Source organism: Dreissena polymorpha, chromosome 1 (genome assembly GCF_020536995.1).
Source record: "Dreissena polymorpha isolate Duluth1 chromosome 1, UMN_Dpol_1.0, whole genome shotgun sequence".
NCBI lineage: Eukaryota > Metazoa > Mollusca > Bivalvia > Myida > Dreissenidae > Dreissena > Dreissena polymorpha.
This window is the reverse complement of record NC_068355.1, coordinates 64865276-64887417: the sequence shown is the minus strand read 5'-3', so window position 1 is coordinate 64887417 and position 22142 is coordinate 64865276.

Here is a 22142-nt window from a genome sequence, read left to right as displayed (position 1 = left end):
GAAAATCCCACAACCCAAAAACCGAAGCCTTTCGGGAAACTACTCACCAGTGATGCATACATTGAGGCGCTACAACTATACGACGCACAAAAGAAAAGCAAGGCACCATCATCATCCAGGACCGAACTGCCACAAACAAGCCCCAAACAATCTACAAACGGTTTAATTATCAATCGAACCGACAATTCTGAAAACGAGTTAGATATTGACGACGCAGAAGTTTGCTGCGTTTGCGAGCGATTCACGCCCATCAATGTTGACAAGCGACCACACCTAAAGAGATTCACCTGGGGACAGTGCGACGCGTGTGGACATTGGGTTCACTTGGCATTCTGTCATGCCAAGACTGTACTCAGACGAGGTGACAGTTTTCTGTGCCCTCACTGCAGTTTAATTGTTCATATGTTGTTTATCGTTGTTCAGTTGTTTGGGACTAAAGTTCCGACGAATCAAATCTTCATCTGTTCAATTTCATTTATTACCCACAGTTTGTGCATATTTGCTGTTTTTGCTGCTTAGTAACAATTGTTTTCACTGTTTATTTATTTATTGAGACAAAAATTACATTACAAAATTGAGCATTGAACACCAGTGAATGATTTACAAACCAGTGCCCCCTTCTTGAGCCTCATATCTGAGCGCGTGCCCTCGACCAATAAAATTCACAAACCAATAGGAAAACGTTCAGCAGATACGGACTTCCGACTGTCAACATATACATGTAAGTTTATCGATGTTGAACACGTTTGAGTTCAAAATTGTCGGTTTGTTTGCGTTGTATGGATGTTTTTAGTTCTAGATCGCATCATCTTCAATTTAAATAAATATTGAAGTTGCGCATGCGCAATTTCGAACGCTTAGGTGGCCGAACCAACAGGAAAAGTGGCTATTTACTTGAAGGTAAATACCTTGCGTATTTATTGTATTCGCTGTCATTCTCTTTCTATTTTTTTGTCTTATATATGTTTCTTAACATATGATTCCCAACTGTGTTATCCTGCTACTTCTAAAGAGTTTGTATCATGTTTCAAAATTATAAATATATCGTTAACATAAAACTATCCCCCAGTTATTAAACCAAACTGAATGTCAGAAATAGTTTAAAAACTGTATACTTTTCCCTTCGTTTGTCATCGATAAGCTACACTTGAAAAAACACACTGACACATTCGAAGTGTTTTTTAACAATCACAAATTTTTGTTAAGGACAACCACTGGGTCAGATGATTGTCTTGGGAGTATACTATTTAATGTATATAAAACTATTTCGGAGAGGGAATCAATCGAACAATTGATCAATTTGTTGTTGCATTGTTTATGTGCATGACAGGTGTAGACACGTTTTTATAAAATACTTATGCATAATTCGATGGCAACAGTTACAATCCCGGAATGGCCGAATAGCTGCTCAGGGGAACTTTTGAGTAGTGTTAAGATTGATAGTTATAAAACGCAAACTTAATTATTATTGAATGTAATTATTTTAATGCTTTCATGTGATTGGCGGTTTATGTTTGTTTCATGTCCAGAACTAGTTTTTACCTTAAACGGACCTGGTTTACAGAAACACCAGAAAGTCTTATGTTAGAAATGCGGAAAACTGTACGGGTTTTCTAACTGTTGACAGTGTCTGTACATTTAACATTTTTTATATTATTTACTGTTAGTTATTTCTTTTCGGCCGTCAATAAGTGATTGTGCAATTCCTTAAAGTTTTCGTCTATTAATAAAACATTTTACATTTCAGCAAATGTTTTAGTAACCCAGGTGACTCAGCTTTATGTGACAACAATTTTCAAAACACGAATAATATACCTTTCATCATACTTTAAAATTCATATGCCCCTGGGTGTGCTTGATATATAATTATATAAATTTATTTTCTCCATATACATGAAGAGGGTTTAAACCAAACTTTGATAAATTGCTGATTAAACCGCGATGTGCGATATTACGCTTCGCTGCATTGACTTTAAAATTAAATTGAATCTGTATAACACATCGTGTATAAGGCATCTTTATTGTATGAGCAATAGAATGTATGCTTAAAAGGAATATTTGCTTTTATATATTACCTTAAATTTAATGTTAGCTTTCATATATTACCTTTAATCGAATGTTTGCTTTTATAATGATATCGGTATTAAACGGCGTATTTAACGGCGTGATGTGGAATATTATACAAGAAATTCATAGTAAAATATTGAAATAAAAAATCTGACTTTAGGCCACAATAATTCGACAAGATGATCGTCGGACTTGTGGCACCTAAACATCTTAAAGAGGAATAAATATGGGTTTTTAAGTGCGCCACAGTTCCGATTCGTTTCGCTAGAGCTATATTTTCTATTCAATGTTGTAAAGCCTTTATTTTTAACGACAAAGGCGTTTACTTTGGCAGCAATGGGCTATTGACGTACTAAATTGTATTGTTATCTGATACCAAAGCTAATAATAATTTGGGGAGCAGCTATTCAGAACATTTCAGCATGAGACCACCCCTGATCAATGAAGTAATTTTATTGTATTTGTTAATGATCTAAAAATAAACAATTCAAGTACTTAATGACTTATAAAGTTATGAATGGACATTATATAGCCAGTGCTTGCTTATAATACTACTTCTTCTACTACTTCTAATAATGGTAATTATCCCCCGCCATAGGCGGAGGGATATTGTTTTGGCGTTGTCCGTCCGTCCGTCTTTCCGTCCGTCCGGCATTTTTTGTGTCCGGAGCCATCTATTGGAAGTGCTTTGGCGGATTTCATTGAACCTTGGTATGAGTATATATATGGATAAGATGATAATGCACGCCAAAAGGCATTGTTCACCATCTGTTAATGACGGAGTTATGGCCCTTTGTATCTTAAAAAAAATGCTTTTTTAGTGTCAAATATAACACTTTTGTGTCCAGAAGCATATTGGCGGGGGATATCAATTCAATGAATTTGCTTGTTATAATTGTTATTTATAATAATTTTATTTTAAAGATTTTCCATATAAAAATGAATGTCATTAAATATTTATATGTTATAGTTGTTACATTTGTTCTCTTTATAATTGTATATAATCTCATTACACCACACACCCTTAAATTAGACTACGAAATCTCAAAACATAATTGAGTCCTGCAAAAAACATTGATTGATCGACATGTAAAAGAACATGAGGCGTTTCGTTACATTACCTTTTACCGGCAATTCTTGTAGAGGCCAAGAACTAAACCCAAACTGCCACCTAGCATATACAATATAAACTAAAATAATCTTTTACTATTTATTATAGGACCTTTCCTTCATATATATAAATAAATATATACCCTCTTTATCCTAATAAACGCGCCCGGGCGCAATGCAAATCACAAAGAGCAGGGCTCGACACTTATGGTGGTCTGTTGACCCGGGGTTAATAAAAAATATGGAGGACCAGTGAAACTAGAAATTAGTTTGATCCGTTGGAGCAGTGAAAAATCCTGGCCAGCTGATTGTGTAATACTAGATGAAACCCATTTTCATCAATAAATCAACTGTATATGTTCATAATAAACCGATAATTTCATCATTATTTTATGGACCGACTCGAAACCGGGATGAACATAGCAACATATTGGAAATTCTAATTTTTCTAGATGCCCGGATGATAAAAACCTGTTGTTGGATCAAAACATTGATTTGCGATCCGCAAATGCTCCGCAAATGTCTCCAGACTTCGCCGTGATCGATACACAAATTAACATAAAATTCAAAGCGTTTGGATCGAGAAATGAACAAAATGGTATTTATTATTTTGAAAAAAGCAGCAATAATCAGCATTTTATAGATCTTAGTACCATCATAATATACATTGTTTACCGTGCGAATTTACACTGGATGGCGCCGAATAATGTTTTGATATTGCCGGAGAGTAAACGTGCGTATTTTCCACACTTACAAGTTTTCCCGATATAGAATTTTATTCCCGTGGTGGTTGAACCTCCGCCTCAAAGACCTAAAAGAACCACCGCCTAAAAAACCTTAAACTACATGTATATATAATGAAGAGAAGCTTGAAGTACAGCAAAAAAAAATAAAAGGATATTGAGATAGTTTAGTAGATAGTTTAGTTTTCTTTTTATAAATGCACAATACACGGAGGATAGTCCGGAAAGTGAGTTGAAATTTAGGTAAAATAACACAGAAATTGTCGGACCACTTGAAATCTTGAAGGACCAGTAATTTCTGAAAGCTGGGGGCCATTGGGTCAGTAGGTCAGTGCCAAACCCTGAAGAGGGCACGTTTATTTTACCCTCCTTTAGGTATAATATGAGCCAACAACTAAAATGTGTTAACCGGTATTTGCGAAAGTTCCAAGTTCATTGAGCAATCGTAAACATATCACAAATAGTTTTAAAAGAATACTACACCCTATTATCATGCGAAATGAAAGGGCCGTTGTCAATATGACCGTAGTGAGAACTGTAACAGTACGCGTGGCCGAGATATGAACAGTGTTAATAAGTGAAGGTTTATGGTTACTGTAGCTTCTGCCCAGCGTACCACATATTGAACAACCTAGGTAGATCCGTACTTTAAATGCACGGTGTAAAAAAAATGTAACCTGAATTTGACATTTAAAACTGAAAACACCGATACAATAACACAATCGCCTGCATGTTGGAGTTTATTTCTTACATCAATCTGTTCCAAATACATATGTTATTATTATTATTATTAAAGTTTTATTTCTATAAGGTTCTTGCCAATTACCTTGTTGATAAAAAAATTTCTTCAATACAATGCAATTACTTTACCCCTAAGCAGCCGAGAAATGGGGGCGCTATTATTTTGATCACTCCTTCATTTTACTTTACGAAAGGGGTGCGTTTATTAGGGCGTGAGCGTTAATTAGGAAAAAGACGGTATATATATATATATCATTTCTTATAGACAAGCTGACACACCGTAAATATATATTTCACACTAATCAATGCATACAAACGAAACCTGTAATATAAATTGCATCATCGGACATTATATTATCAAAACAATCCATCACCATATCAACAGTACAGTAACAATGTTTATAATCCTTACGTTGTTTTGATTTCCTCACCTCTTTCACTTTTCCATTTTTTAAGAGCACGGGCAAAGACAATCAAATACATACGAGCGCCTTCATCTAAAATCGTCATGAGGTCATTAATTGTGCTACTGACCATTGTCTCAACCTGTTCGTGATTCTGTTCTCTTGGGCGAAGCCTCTCTTAACTAAACACTAGTCATGGGCAAAAGTGCAACACCTTTAAAAAAAATCAACATATTCGGGTATTCCAAACAATACTTTCTGGCAAAGATTGCACCCACACTCACCAAGGATTCCGATTTGTGGGAATATTAAACAAGATGTTTGTACTGGTGGTACGCAGACACACAATAATCTACACTTCACAGATGAGCACTGTACTGTTTTATTAACAGTAGAAATTCCTCATTACCAAACGTAGCCTCATATTTACATTATACTATATTGTAAGGAACAAGAGCATTCATCGCACTTATAACATCAGTGTCCCGAAGTCTGTCTTCAAGATTATCATTGACTGTGTTGATGTACGTGGATAACTAATAATAGAGATATAATCCTCATCATCAACATCATTTATCGATTTATGTAATTTAAATATTAAAACAATCAAAGAATTGTTATATCTTATAAATATTATATACAAATCGGCACGCGGTCAACATCAGATTTTGTAAGAACCAATGCAATGTTAACCTTTAATGCCTAGTTTTTATAACCTTTATCAATGTAGGGTCAATACATTTTTCATGCGTTTAGAGAGAGTGGTCAGGGCTGAGGGACGGCAAATAAAAGACCCATTCATTTAACAATCGAAAATCAAGAAATTCGTTAAATGTTTACCATTTCAGCAGAATCCAATATATTCTTAAAGCATACTATACTTAAGTTCATTAGTCTCGGCTATTATCCGGTGCCTACTTCATGCGTTATCGGGTGCCAGTAATCGAAGAATAAAATACCTGTTTTTTTTCTACGAACTAAATCGTCACTCGTAATTATTCGGTCTATGTATGATGAAGTGAAATTATGTGTAAGACATATGGGGACGTTGTCGGATTTCTTTAATTGCTAAGTTGGATTATTGCAAGGGGAGACAATCTCACCTATACTATTTTCTCTTTTCGCTAACGACATCGAACTCTTTTTGAGTAATAACAATGAAAACATGATCACGTTGGACCAGCTTTCTATTTATTTGTTATTGTTTGCGGATGATGCTGTAATTTTTTCAGAAACACCAAAAGGATTGCAAAAATCTTTAGATAATCTAAACGAATATTGTGAACGATGGAAGTTGAAAGGCAATGTAGAAAAAACAAAAGTGGTCATATATAAAAAGGGAGGAAATAATTCACAGAACGAGCCAATTTTTTTTATAACAATGAGCAAATAGAAATGGTTCAATCATTTAACTATCTCGGCATTGTACTTTCAAGTGGTGGATCATTTATACAAACTACTCAAGCTTTATCCGATAAAGGCTTAAAGGCTATGGGGTCGCTTTTTGCAATCACCAAAGACATGCATGTTCCTGTTAAAATAATGTTAAATGTGTTCGATTCTTATGTTACTTCAATACTGTGTTATGCGTGTGAGGTTTGGGGGTTTGTAAATGCTGATGATATTGAAAGAGTTCACAGAAGATTTTTGAAACGAATACTGGGTGTCAAAATGAGTACCGCTAATTCAGCTGTGTACGGGGAACTAGGGCGATACCCATTATATATAAATCGCTATGTACGAATTATAAAATATTTCATAAAATTGTATACTGTTAAACAAACTAATTGTATATTATATAGTACACTATGTTATATGAGAAATGGTGCTACAAATATAATACGATGTAACAATTGGATTACCAAAGTACGAGACTTACTTTTAAAACACTGGTTTTGTAGATGTTTGGATGTACCCAGAATCAGTAAATTCAAATGTATTTAGTCCTATATTTAAAAAAAGACTAATTCATATGTACATAGGTTTGTGTCTGAATGATTTAAACGTTAAAAGTTCATTAACTTTATACAAAGAATTGAAACATCGATTTGAACTATCTGATTACCTTAACATAATCCAAAACTTTAATTTAAGAAAATACATATCAAAATTGAGACTTTCGTCACACATGTTAAAAATTGAATCTGGGAGACATACAAATATTCCTAAAAACGAAAGCAAATGTAATATATGTAACTCAAATGATATTGAAGACGAATACCATTTTGTAATTGTATGTCCTCTTTATACAGATATAAGAAAAATGTATATTGACACATTCTATTATAACCGACCTAGTATGCATAAATTTGTTCTTTTGATAACAAATAATAAAACCAAAGTCCTAAATAAACTCGCGATATAATGTAAAAATGCTTTTAAAATGAGAACTGATACATTGAATGCAAACGTTGAGTAATTCAATGGCCTTAGTGCATTTTAACACCTTTTTATGTACTAGTTTGGTCACTTTCGCATTACTATGCATGTGCTTATTGCTTATATATTGTCAGTTTTGTATATGTAACGATGAACTGTAAATGTTCAAGTTATATGAATAAACTTTCTGTTCTGTTCTGTTCCGTAATGGCAATGATTTCACAATAATTGTGCTGCCGTTTTCACCAGAAAACTAGCTCAGAAGTTTGAATTTCATTGTTTGCACAGTGTGGTGCATACACTGTTGGAAAATGTAGGTCCCCACTGAAAATTGACGTTTTTGTTATTGAACACGATTATACAATTTATTGAATGTCTTAGTTGTGTCATGGAATATTGGTTTGGTAAAAAATGTTAACTTTAAAAAGAGTATATTGTAAATAAAAGAACACACTTTCTTAGAGCATTCTATTTTCTGATATGATCCGGTGCCGGTTCGCGTATTAGCTGAAAACGCACACAAGTTTCCAGTATTATCCGTATTGGTTAGGCACCGTGCCCATCGCTGTACAGTTACACAAATAAACATTTGCACAGATCCATTATCTTTTACGGATACCACGAAATGTAACATGATATTGTTTTTACCAATTAGATAACAGAGTTAATTTTGCAATAATAACAGTTTTGAATAATTAGGCCTAAATCATTTGCCTTCTATCGTCGATTTTTGCTGCAATTTAAAATGTCATTTGTAACTTCTGATTTGGATGTCAATTACGTTCAGTTAGTTATTTTGCAAGTCCGCCTATTGCGTCCGTGCGTTTTTGTTGTTATGGAAATATTGTTTAATATACTTTTTATCTCCTTTCAAGTTGCATGCAAACGGCTCGTTGTACAACAAACATGCAGATTCCGAAGACAAGGACTCGCAAGATGTATGGCGTGTTCTTCACTTTTATCACGGTGTTAGTTTATTGGTATACTGCAAAACGATTCTTAAGGTATGATGGTCTTTACTCAAAATATCAATATAAGATGTGATTATTTACATTACAAAAATGGGCCAATAGTAAACACGATTATTGTACATATACCCAACTAGTACATATCTTAAACAATAACCCGTTGATATTATGTCTGAGACATAGACTGACCCCAGAGACATAGACTGGCGTTAAAAACAAATTGACACTATGCACACACAATTTGATAGAAAACGTTGCATTATGTAAATTGTATTTTGCAAGCCTCTCTTCTCCGACATTATTGCAATCGGGAGTACAGGACGTGATAATCCTTCAGCCGTATGCAGATATGCTTACAGAAAGTAACGCATTGCAGTTTTCAAAGTGCACGAGTATGGATGGTGTCTCCGATGCGACACGATCTTCAATAGATCTGAAATGTAGGTGAACAGTTAACATAACCGAATAACCGAGTGTGTGTGTGTAAACTTTGAATAATTTACAATCTTCCAGATAGTATGTTGTTTTATAAACTGTGAATTTTTCATTTCCAATATATAGTATTACATACATACATATTTTATATGTAGCAGTTTATGTACATGTACTTGAAGGTTGTATATAAACATATGTGTAATCAAAACAAACATACACAAAACTTACTTCAAAAGCGAAACATTTCAAAGAAGTTATTTTTACACAGTTACGTAATATAAATTTACATGAAATTATATATATATATATATATATATATATATATATATATATATATATATATATATATATATATATATATATATATATATAATGTTGCACATATATATGAAAGAAATTGAGTGCTGAATGGCTTTATGTATAATTCTCTGAAGATGCACATTAAACAAAATGAAGATTTGTTAAAAAAAAAGCTTTCAACACATTATTTAAAACATATATATATATTATGAAAACATAAACACAATGGTGTGAGGATGCAAAAAAACTAAGGTTATTTATATAATGCTTGTTATTTTGTGTTGAAATATTTTTTTTAGAAATAAGAAAAAGAAAACAAAGACATTTTCCAGTGCATAAATATAAATATAATATATATATATATATATATATATATATATATATATATATATATATATATATATATATATATATATATATATATATATATATATAAAAAAGGTTGCGAAAAACTTTCGAACTTCTTATTTACGTTTTTTGGATATTTATTCATTTACCTTAAACGCAAAAAGTGCTGCGCATAATTATTTGTCATCGCTTCTTTATGAAACATTAGTCTAAAACTTAATATGTAAAGTTTATCTTCATACTGTACGCACCCTATGCACTTATTTATTCATCTCGTATAACACAGATGGGAAAAGTGTCATCCATGTTGGAGATAGGGTAACAGTGATGATAACAACGCATGACAATGCTGGAAACCTCAAAACAGTGGGAGGAGACTTGCTCAAGATATTTTTATGTAACGACTCTACGGGATCTGCAATACAAGGGATGGTAATAGACCACGGTAACGGCACATACACGGGGGAGGTTGAAGCAGCATGGAGTGGAATGTCCAAACTCATTGTGTCACTTGCATATCCCAGGGAGGCAATTAGCGCGATGTACCGATTAAGAAAAGAGGTTCGATTTGTGTAAATAACTTAACATTTGTATAGGCCGTAAATGACCATATTTGATTTTGTTACCTATCGCTTGAAGCAATTTTTGTTTTCATAGGTGAGCTTTCATAAACAATTTCTCATTCATTCATTTCGATCGTGGTGATATTGCAATAACGTAAACATGTGTTTATAAGAGGATAAGAACGCTTGTCAATAGTCCTAAAAGGATAACATTTGTTTTCTCATTATATTCCTTGTTTCAGATGCTGTCTCTAGAATACATTTATGCCGGATTCCAAAATGGTAATATTTCAGAAGAAACCATTTGCCATCCAAACTTTAAAGCTTTGAAACAAGGTCTCAACTATTCGGAATTAAGTAATTTTACATACGAGAACTCGGGGATGCCTTGGTATTGCGGAAAGCCACGCAATATCCACTTGCTATGCGAGGACTGGTTTTATTCGCACAACAGTCTGGGACTTCAGATGCCTTTAACGTATGTTGAACGCGAGCTTCTTAACAGGTATACTATTAAAGTCGTGTATGTTGATGTAACAATCATAACTGCATGCTGTACTTGTTGTGTAAAGAGCAAAATTTGAATATGAAAAAATAATGCAGTGTCCGTATATTTTGTTTGTAAACTAGTCACCACTGTAGTTCGTCAATGCTCATGAGTAAAATGTATGCGGACGAAACAAATTATATAATATTGTTTATTTTACCATGTTTTTAACTTTGTATTTGTTTGTATTTCAAAACTATAATTTACTAACCAAAGTAAGACATAACTGATCTAATCCTTACATTTATAATATTTTTTTTAGTTCAATGTATATCGATAACATACTTTTTAACTTTATTTTAACTGATTATTTTAGAAATGCAAGTATATAAATTTGATTCTCTAGCAGTAAGTGTTATACAATAAACCGCTGTAAGTTTGTATTACCTAAAATCAAAATATTGCGCAATGCTATTGTCAGACCATATTTCCGCTTCCGTCAAAACCAATCTCCGACTAATGTTTTTTTCAGAGGGCCAGTAAATTTTACACAAATTATCTACGTGCTCGTAGAGTCAGACTATGCTGGTGCCAACATATTGTCGTTACCAATAAATGACTGTGATCAGGGACACCACCGTTTATCTTGGAGCCCTCCTCGACCCACCGGCTTCGTCTACAATCGAGAATGGGTTTCTCGATTATGTCGTTGTAATTTTTTATGATTATTTGCGAAATGTTTCGTAATAGAAATCAACAATGCAATACTTAAAATGGCAAAAATAAAAATGCAACCAAAATAATTTTAGTTAAACGCGCATTGCCAATTTAGAAGAAAACAATACGAATATCAAAAAACACAAATCGTAAATTAAATCATGTGTTTGCCATTTAATACTTGACCAAATAAATAACGTTGTTTTCCTCGACAAAGCGCATTTAACCTTAGATTGGAATAGTTCGCATCTTTTGTATGTTCAAGTATCACTAGACATAAATACTTCAATATAATTGGTAAAATGGTAAAACATGTTTACAATCTAAATTTTTTTACAGACAAAACATTTATAAGAAAATTAATTAAAATAAAAAAGAGATACAACAATACATATTTGTTAAAATTTACCCAAAACAAAAAGGTGATTTGGCATTTTGTCACGGTACATAATGATCTGCCTCCTTATTTTCTAATCAAGATGAACGATTGATCGAATATAGAACCAACAATATCCCAATTACAGCTGTACATAAACTTAGTTAATGCACCGTTTTTGCGTTTTTTCATCGGTAGAATGCCCATACCTAACCGTTTATGCGATATGAAAATACATAAATAAGTATCTCTGTGCTGCTGCTGCTACAACCAAGACACAACAAAATATGATATATTACAATGATAATAGTCTGCACAGTGTCTTATAAACTGGTACTTTCATTTCAGTTACTTCAAGTGACGCAATAATCGAGAAAATGAAGAGCAAGTCAATATACCTTATGGGAGATTCTAACGCAAGAGCATTATACCAATTAATGGAGCAACATTATAACTGTACACGCATCACCGAACAATGGACGGTCACTACCTGGCACAAGCCTGCAAAGTGCATTAATACCGAACTGAACTTTAGCATACAGTGGTTTCCACATAGCCAACCTTTCTTATCGGGAACCAATCCGGACAAGAAGAATTATGCTACGTATTCAGTATCTCGACGGATCAACAACATTGATGAAACCGAAGACGCAATTATTGTCATCCATATTTACAATCATCATGTGATATATCACCACAGCATATTTGAACAGAAGATGAAACAAATTAAAGAAAGTGTTGAGCGATTTTTGAACAGAAATAAACATGGCATAGTTGTCATACTAGGGCCTTTTGTATATCATTCATATGAAAAATTCAGCGACTTTTATGGCTACATTTATACAAATATCTTGTTCAGTGTATTTCAAAGCTTGCATGATAAGGTCTTCTTTTTGGATGTTATGGACTTAACCGATTCTGTTTTCAATGCATTAATGCATCCTCCGGAATTCGTGATTGCAACTCTCGCGAGACAAATCTTTTCATATGCATCAATATCCAGGGATTTTCAATTCAAACAAGGCACATAATTGGATTAAATGCCTAGTGTTGTGTTTGTTTTAGCGTTTTAAATGTTTGACTTGTCAGACATGTCTATGTTGAAACATTCATTTAATATTTTAATGGTATGAATGTTAGTAGAAAATTATGATAACTAGCAAACAATTGATTAACGGTGATAATACTAGAGTTGAGACACCTTAAGGGTTTCGCGTGACGGAATTAGTGTGGAGATAAAATCAAATTGAAAATCGATTATTTAAAAAAAAAAATTGGTACGAAAAAATATGTGGGTACGAAAAAAACAAATTTGGGTACGAAAACAAATTTGAGTACGAAAAAAAGGGTACAAACAAAATAAGGGTACGACAAACTATTTGGGTACGAAAAAAATGGGAACGAATTAAAAAATTAGGTATGAAAAAATTCGGATACGAAAAAAATTGACTACGAACATATGGGTACCAAAAAAATTGGGGCACGAACAAATTTGTATACGAAAACAAATGGGTACGAAAAAAATGTGGGTAGGAAATAACACCAATTTGGTTACGAAAACAAATTAGTGTAGGAAAAATATAGAGAACGAAAAAAATTAGGGTACGAAATAAACTATTTGGGTACGAAAAAAATGTGTAGGAATAAAAGTTTGGGTACGAAACAAATTTGGGTACGAAACAATGGGTACGAAACAAAATTTGGGTACGAAAAATTTGTGTACAAAAAACATTTGAGTACGAAAAAGATGGGTACGAAAAAATGTTTGGGTACGAAAAAATTTGGGTACGAAAAACATTTGGGTACGAAAAAAAAGGGTATGAAAAAAAAATTGGGTACGACAAAAATTTGGGAACAGACAAAATTTAGTACGTAAAAAATGGGTTTAAACAAAATTTGGGTACAAATAAATTTGGGTACGAAAAAAATTGAGTACGAAAAAAATGGATACAAAAAAAATTTGGGTACGAAAAAAATGTAACGAAAAAAATGTGGGTACGAAACAAAAATTGGGTACGAAAAAATTTGGGTACGAATAACATTTGGGTACGAAAAAAATGGGTACAAAAAAAATGTGGTACGAACAAATTTGGGTAAAAAAAACATTTGGGTACGAACAAAATGGATACGAAAAAAAAAATCTATCACTTTATTATGTTTATTTGTAAAAACAATAAATGCTCATTAAAATCTACTTCATCTTAATACATTTTAGTAATTTAAGATATGTACCTGTAGCACCTTTTCATTACATATTTATCCTTGTTATGTTATCATCAACCCTATGATAGCTTTTGTACAAAAACACAATCTTAATGCATGGTACATCTAGTATATCTCTTACTGTTTATCCGAATACTATACATGTCGGAATATATACACTTAAGAATGCCTTACCAATAGTAGTTTAACTTTAATAATCCAAATTTTCCTTATTGTTATCTGGTTTACTAAACCTTATTAATGTTTGTTAAATCCAGTTAATGCTATCTCCATTATTGAATCATCATTACTTGTAATTTGAATTGCTGTTGTTGTTTGAATCGCCATTTTTAAATTGAACGCGGGTTTAATGTTAATTTACAATACGTCCGCCATTTACAATGTCAAAGGTCAAGACGTAGCAATTTAATTCTACTCGAATAATTAATATCTAATCGAGGAAATGTGTTTTCTTAATGTTTATGTGTAGTATTATGACTTGTGAGTATAAAAAAACAACGCCCGGGGTAGACCTCTATTCCCTCGATTATAGACCGAGTTTCAAATACTGAAACATTAATTTTGATCAGGAGCACAGCAGGATTTAAAACCATGGAACTCGAGATGTTAACTGACTGACACACGGGTTAAATTTTCGATTCGTCAAAATGACGCACGGCAGAAAAAAGGGCTGCGTCAAAAATGAGTCATTTTTAATTTGCTCGCGTCAAAACGCAGGATTCTGCGTCTATTGCAATCCCTGACTCCAATATTTGTTTTTAAGTTAAATATTTATACCGATGTTGATGAAGATTAGACTAACAATGTGACTCCTGTGGTATAAACATGCTTTTTGTTTATTTAATATATTAACCAATTTTTAGCTCAAATGAACCAGTGTCAAACTTGGCTGAGATTGATACAAATGTTCTGACCAAACTTCATTAAGATTTGCGAATAAATAAAAGAAAGCGAAACAGTTCTTCAAATTCAGCCAAGACATCATTAGAACAAATGACCTGACCATGTTTCTTGAAGGATGCACAGTAAATGTGATTTCTAGAGTGGTAACAAGATTTTACTATAGCCATTGGCCCATATAAGGAAAACTGCTATGCCCTCAACGGCCATGGTTTTAAACTGACAGAACATTTTTAACTATACCCAGAATTAATAAAACCTTATCAAACATTAGTTATTTGAATGACTATAGATGTATTAAACACCCTCAAATTATGAATGTAAAATCAAACCCCGTTGTTGTTTACTTTTCAACCTCAGTTTGTGAGAAATAAATGGGTTTCTAAAATTTATCGCATAGAAATGGTATATACAATAAGAATAATTCAACTCGTCATAAAAATTCCAGTGCACAATTATACTTACAGAGTATTCTGTCATATCTATTACGTGTCAATAATACCCAAAAGGGGAGTTAGGCAGTATACAGTCTTGGCCAAACATGGCCGGACCGACGGACATGTCCTGTTAAATTGTGTAAGGTCCGGCTTGTCTGTCAAATTTACAAGACCGATTGTCCGGTAAAAAAAAACGAATTTATAGGTTTGTATAGGTTTGTTTATGGCTCTGAAAGTTTTCTGAGGTGCAAAAATAGCAATATACACGCGCTTTTCCGTACCAACGCTCTTTCTGCTGACGGAATTTTCCGAGGGCACTTGATTGGTCTATTTATGTGCATCTTACGAATGCGGGTCAGGACGGTCCAAATCCATGACCGCCTAGTCGCTGAACAAGATAATCATAAATCTGATTATTACAATTTAAATGATGCGGATATCAATTTGTTAGGTTTTAATAGCAATAGTAATGTATAATAATGATCATTGTCATTCTAACCGTTATTATCTTGGCTATCATTGTCAATGCGTGAGACAGGCCGGTTCACAGGCAGCAGTATCATAAATTTGCCCCCCCCCCGGAACCCTACCCCCCCCCCCCCCGGAACCCTACCCCCCCCCCAGCTTACCCCAGGGTTCCAGATTGTTAAATGTACACCTATTGTGTATGGTTTGACTTTTCAACAACAAATATTGACAAAAATTCATAGTTTGAAAAAATAACCCTCGTATAGGTATTATATATACACAAGGTATGAAACGCACTATATGCCTATTGCTGAAAGATTGTGGAACACTGGACGTGACCTTTTTCATCGAAAACACACATTTTCCCATGCAGTTGCCGACAAAATGCAACTGGATTCGTTGAAAGACAGTAAATGCAACGAGATTACACTACTAACCGATCTCCTGCTCGGCTAATAACTTTAATATTCAATTAAATTTGACTTTCTCGCTATATGTCACTCGGTGTTTCATCTACACATGTACACCATTTTAATTTTATAACGCGTCATCTGGTTGGTTGTTCTCATTGTGTTGGCCAATGATATGGCGTTTTAGAACCGAGCATTCGATCGACAAAATATGACAGCAAAACACAGACATGTAGCGAGAAAGTCGAATTTAATTGAATATTAAAGTTATTAGCCGAGCAGGAGATCGGTTAGTAGTGTAATCTCGTTGCATTTACTGTCTTTCAACGAATCCAGTTGCATTTTGTCGGCAACTGCATGGGAACATGTGTGTTTTCGATGAAAAAGGTCACGTCCAGTGTTCCACAATCTTTCAGCAATAGGCATATAGTGCGTTTCATACCTTGTGTATATATAATATCTATACGAGGGTTATTTTTTCAAACTATGAATTTTTGTCAATATTTGTTGTTGAAAAGTCAAACCATACACAATAGGTGTACATTTAACAATCTGGAACCCCTAGGGTAAGCCCGAGGGGGGGGTAGGGTTCCGGAGGGGGGGCAAATTTATGATACTGCTGCCTGTGGGCCGGTTGTCATTTATCGAGGCCGTTGTCGGTTTAGGCTGTATTGACCAGACTCATACCTGACATGCGCGCTAAGCGTAGCTTAGTTAAACAAGTATCAGCTACTTTTGTTTTGGAAATTGTTCTAATAAAATTAAGATATAACAAAGAAGCGATTCCTGTTTATATTTACTGTTAACATGCGTTCAGCATTTAAAAAAACAAGGGATGTTTGTAAAACATACATGCCCCCCATATGGGCTGTCAGTTGTAGTGGCAGCCATTGTGTGAATACTTTTTTTGTCACTGTGACCTTGACCTAGTGACCTGAAAATCAATAGGGTTCATCTGCCTGTCATGATCAATGTACCTATTAAGTATCATGATCATAGGCCAAATTATTCTTGAGCTATTATCAGGAAACCATTTTACTGTTTCAAGTCATTGTGACCTTGACAGTTGACCTAGTGACCTGAAAATTAATAGGGGTCATCTGCCAGTCATGATCAATGTACCTATGAAGTTTCATGATCCTAGGCGTAAGCATTCTTGAGTTATCATCCGGAAACCATTTTACTATTGCGAGTCACTGTGACCTTGACCTTTGACCTAGTGACCTGAAAATCAATAGAGGTCATCTGCCAGTCATGATCAATGTACCTATGAAGTTTCATGATCCTAGGCGTAAGCATTCTTGAGTTATCAAACGGAAATCTTTTTACTGTTTCGAGTCACTGTGACCTTGACCTTTGACCTAAGGACCTGAAAATCAATAAGGGTCATATGTCCCCTATTTACAAACCATATCTACTAGTCGAGTGATCCAGTGTTGTTGTTGACACCTTTAATAAAATTATTGATTTAATTGGGCATTCACACCAGCCAACCAGGGTATTTTTATGATAAAGGTCATTAATTGCTAGTGATAGATGCATCGTAGTGCATTACGCAGATTGCTTTTGTATTTCAAGACCCAACTCAAGTCCAAAGATACTATTATTACGCACCATTTCATGTATTCATTGTATTATATATCAAACAAATCGAGCGCTGACCCATACCAGAGACATTAATTTATTATCGTTTTTGACTGATTTTTAGAAAATAATTTGTTCATATTGCATCAATCTAAATTTAGAGTTAATGGATGATTGGTGGAATAAAAGCAGTGCTCGATGTGCGCATATCCCGTTGAACGTTGCCTAAGTCCCATATGGATTCATCCGCATAGTGCACATGTTTGTACTTGCGGAAAATGGAGAACATCTGTGTTCATGCAATTCTAAACACATTTATCATCAATATTTGCCAGAATAATGTGGTTTAACTTTTGTAAGTAATTAGCTGATTACTGACTTCAGTAAAGGTGGCATGATTGATCGTTTTAGGTGTCCTAATTTTTGGTCAAATATCCCGACATTTTTAATGGACTGTCCCGATTTGGACCCAAACATTTCTGGCATGTATGAATTTATACAACAAAAATGTGATGCAGTAATTAAATCACATGCAAGAATGACATCATCATGAATAAAATATAAGGGAACTTATGAAAACAGTGCTGTGCACTGAACTAAGCGTTTCAGCCTTATATCTTTACAGTCTCTGTTAGCGGGATTTCCTGAATATTCTTCTGTCAGGTTTATCTTCAGTGGGTCATGATAATTCAGTATTTATAAATGATTGATTATTCAGCAGGTTTTATGAGTCCATGATTGGGAATTCGATTAGGGAATACTGATGAAAGAGATACCCTTTCTCTCTTGAGGATATAAATATATACACAACCATGGGAACATGGAAAACAGCATGAATTGTTAACTTCAGATATACATTATAATTCAAAACTTAACATTAGCTATTGATGTAGCCAAGCGTGGTTGTCACAAAGAGCGAGGACTGAGAGCTATCAAATAAAATATTTAAGATACATCACAAAATCAATAATGGTAATTCAATATCTATTGCACCTTTTATCACTGAAAACATTAATCATACCCAAACATTTTAATTGCAGTAATCTCAAATCAATATCTATCAACTAAATGGCTTTTTGCTATAGTATGTATATTAACAATACTAGTACAATATAGATAATATTTCTTTTTTCCATACAATTGTGAACGTAATAAATGTGACAATGTCAGTGTTAATGTCAATATCAATGTTAATTACTGTGGTAAATATATCTAACCAATATGTGAAATAATGCCCATTTTAAAAATATAATAATATTAATAATGAAAAGAACGCAACACATTTCTAACCTGCAATATATTTAAATTGGACGGATACATTAATACTCTAATCAAACTATTTGACAAGTCGAGCAATATTGCAACAAATCAAATCTAACTCAATAATTAGAAAATCATTTATTCAATCAGACCCACTGATAAGAGTGTATTTATCCTCAGCTGTAACCATAGCTGGTCATCAAAAAGAAACCTTACAACAGTGAAATTGTGATAAGACTGCTTGTCAAGAAAACCAAGAATTTATCAGTAAATCATAACAAATTCAAGAACAGATTTGTTCAATATTTTAGACTTAAAATGATGTAATAGAGAAACTGTTATGCTTAAGATGGCAATCGTTATATGCAGATTTGTGTTGAAATGAACAACAACATTGAATAAACATGAACATATATTTCACTTAATTATGTTTGCATTAATTTTGACTTAAATCATAAAAATACATTAAATTAAAAAAACATACATATATTTGCATACTTTTCATAACTGTCATGTAAAATTAAATCTTTGTTTGCAACAAAGCATATGCATAAATATTAAAACAAGGGCTGTTTGTAAAACATGCACGCCCCCATATGGGCTGTCAGTTGTAGTGGCAACCATTGTGTGAATACGTTTATTGTCACTGTTACCTTGACCTTTGACTTAGTGACCTGAAAATCAATAAGGGTCATCTGCCAGTTATGATCAATATACCTATGAAGTTTTATGATCCTAGGCCTAATTATTCTTGAGTTATAGTAAGGAAACCATTTTACTGTTTCGAGTCACTGTTACCTTGACCTTTGACCTAATGACCTGAAAATTAATAGGGGTCATCTGCCAATCATGATCAATGTACCTATGCAGTTTCATGATCTTGAGCGTAGGCGTTCTTGAGTTATCATCCGGAAACCATTTTACTATTTCGAGTCACTGTGACCTTGACCTTTGACCTAGTGACCTGAAAACCAATAGGGGTCATCTGAAAGTCATTATCGATGTATCTATAAAGTTTCATGACCCTATGCGTAAGCATTCTTGAGTTATCATCCGGAAACTATTTAACTGTTTTGAGTCACTGTGACCTTGACCTTTGACCTAGTGACCTGAAAATCAATAGAGGTCATCTGCCAGTCAAAATCAATGTACCTATGAAGTTTCATGAACCTAGGCGTAAGCATTCTTGAGTTATCATCTGGAAAACATTTTAGTGTTTTGAGTCACTGTGACCTTGACCTTTGACCTAGTGACCTGAAAATCAACAGGGGTCATTTGCCAGTCATGATCCATGTACCTATGAAGTTTCATGATCCTAGGCCTAAGCGTTCTTGAGTTATCATTCGTAAACCATCTGGTGGACAGATCGACAGACGGACGGACGGACCGACCGACATGTGCAAAACAATTCTTCGAAGGGGAGGCATAAAAATTGCCATCCTGCTCTTACTATTAAATTTATTCATACACAAAAAATAACAATTTTCTTCAGGGCTTTTTTCAGCTCTTTGGGAAGATAGCCCATGGCTTTGAAATTGGGAATTTTATTGGCATTTTCAAGAAATTGGAAAAATAAATTCGGATTTAAAACTACATGAATGAGTTCAGCATGTTTAATCATAAACACCACAAACACTATCATGATCAACAGTTTTTCACATATTAAGACCACACAAAGTCTTCAGTCACATCAGGCACCATTTTATTAGGAGGCGCTTTATCTTCTTCTGAAGAACTACTGCTATCAACATGTTGAATATCTGTCAGAACTTTTCTTTCGGAAATCAATGATGATGATGCAACAGAGTCACTTGTTATTTAATTACTATCATTAACAATGGAAGGAGTTTCAATGGGAAGACTTGTACTTCTTGATAATGTTTTTTTTAATGACGCTTGCTTAAAAAAATCAACAGTTTTCATTTTGCCGCCAGGTTTTTGCTTAGGACTCTTTTTCACGTAATATTTAGAATTGCGCGACATCTTTGTTTTCCATTCAGCCGAATCACAAAACGCTTGAATTTCATAGCAAATATAGTAAGCGCCTGAACAACACAGAGAATATTGTGCACACGAATAATGCTGACGTTATCCAAATCGAGGTATAATCTAAAACCCTTACAAGATTGGATCGAACTAAGCTTTGTCAAAAAGCAAAACAGCCGATGTCATTGGCGTTTTTTCCCCATTGGGAATTTTTTAAGCAAATTTTGGAAAAAAGTATACTTTTTGCGATTAGGAATATATCCAAATTTCGGCTATTACATTGGGCCAAAAAAGCCCTGTTCTTTGTGCAAATATCAACTTCATGCAGACAATCACTTAAGTATTATCATGCTTCTAGGTCAACTAACAGTGGCTACATGCACCAAAATAAAATGGCAATATTTTTAACAATGAAACACTCACTGGAATAAAAGTGAACAAGAGCTGTTTGTAAAACTTGCATGCCCCCCCCATATGGACCGTCAGTTGTAGTGGCAGCCATTGTGTTAATACGTTTTTTGTCACTGTGACCTTGACCTTTGACCTAACGACCTGAAAATCAATAGGGGTCATCTGCCAGTCATGAGCAATGTACCTATGAAGTTTCATGATCCTAGGCCTAATTATTCTTGAGTTATCATCAGGAAACCATTTAACTGTTTCGAGTCACTGTGACCTTGACCTTTGACCTAGTGACCTGAAAATCAATAGGGGTCATCTGCGAGTCATTATCAATGTTCCTATTAAGTTTCATGATCCTAGGCGTAAGCATTCTTGAGTCATCATCCGGAAACCATTTTACTGGATCGAGTCACTGTGACCTTGACCTTTGACCTAGTGACCTGAAAATCAATAGGGGTCATCTCGAGTCATGCTCAATGTACCTATGAAGTTTCATGATCCTAGGCGTAAGCATTCTTGAGTTATCATCCGGAAACCATTTTACTATTGCGAGTCACTGTGCCCTTGACCGTAGACCTAGTGACCTGAAAATCAATAAGGATCATCTGCTGGTCACGATCAATGTACCTATGAAGTTTCATGATCCTATGCGTAAGAATTCTTGAGTTATCATCCAGAAACCATTTTACTATTTTTAGCCACTGTGACTTTGACCTTTGACCTAGTGACCTGAAAATCAATAGGGGTCATCTGCCAGTCATGATCAATGTACCTATGAAGTTTCATGATCCTAGGCTTAAGCGTTTTGAGTTATCATCCGGAAACCATCTGGTG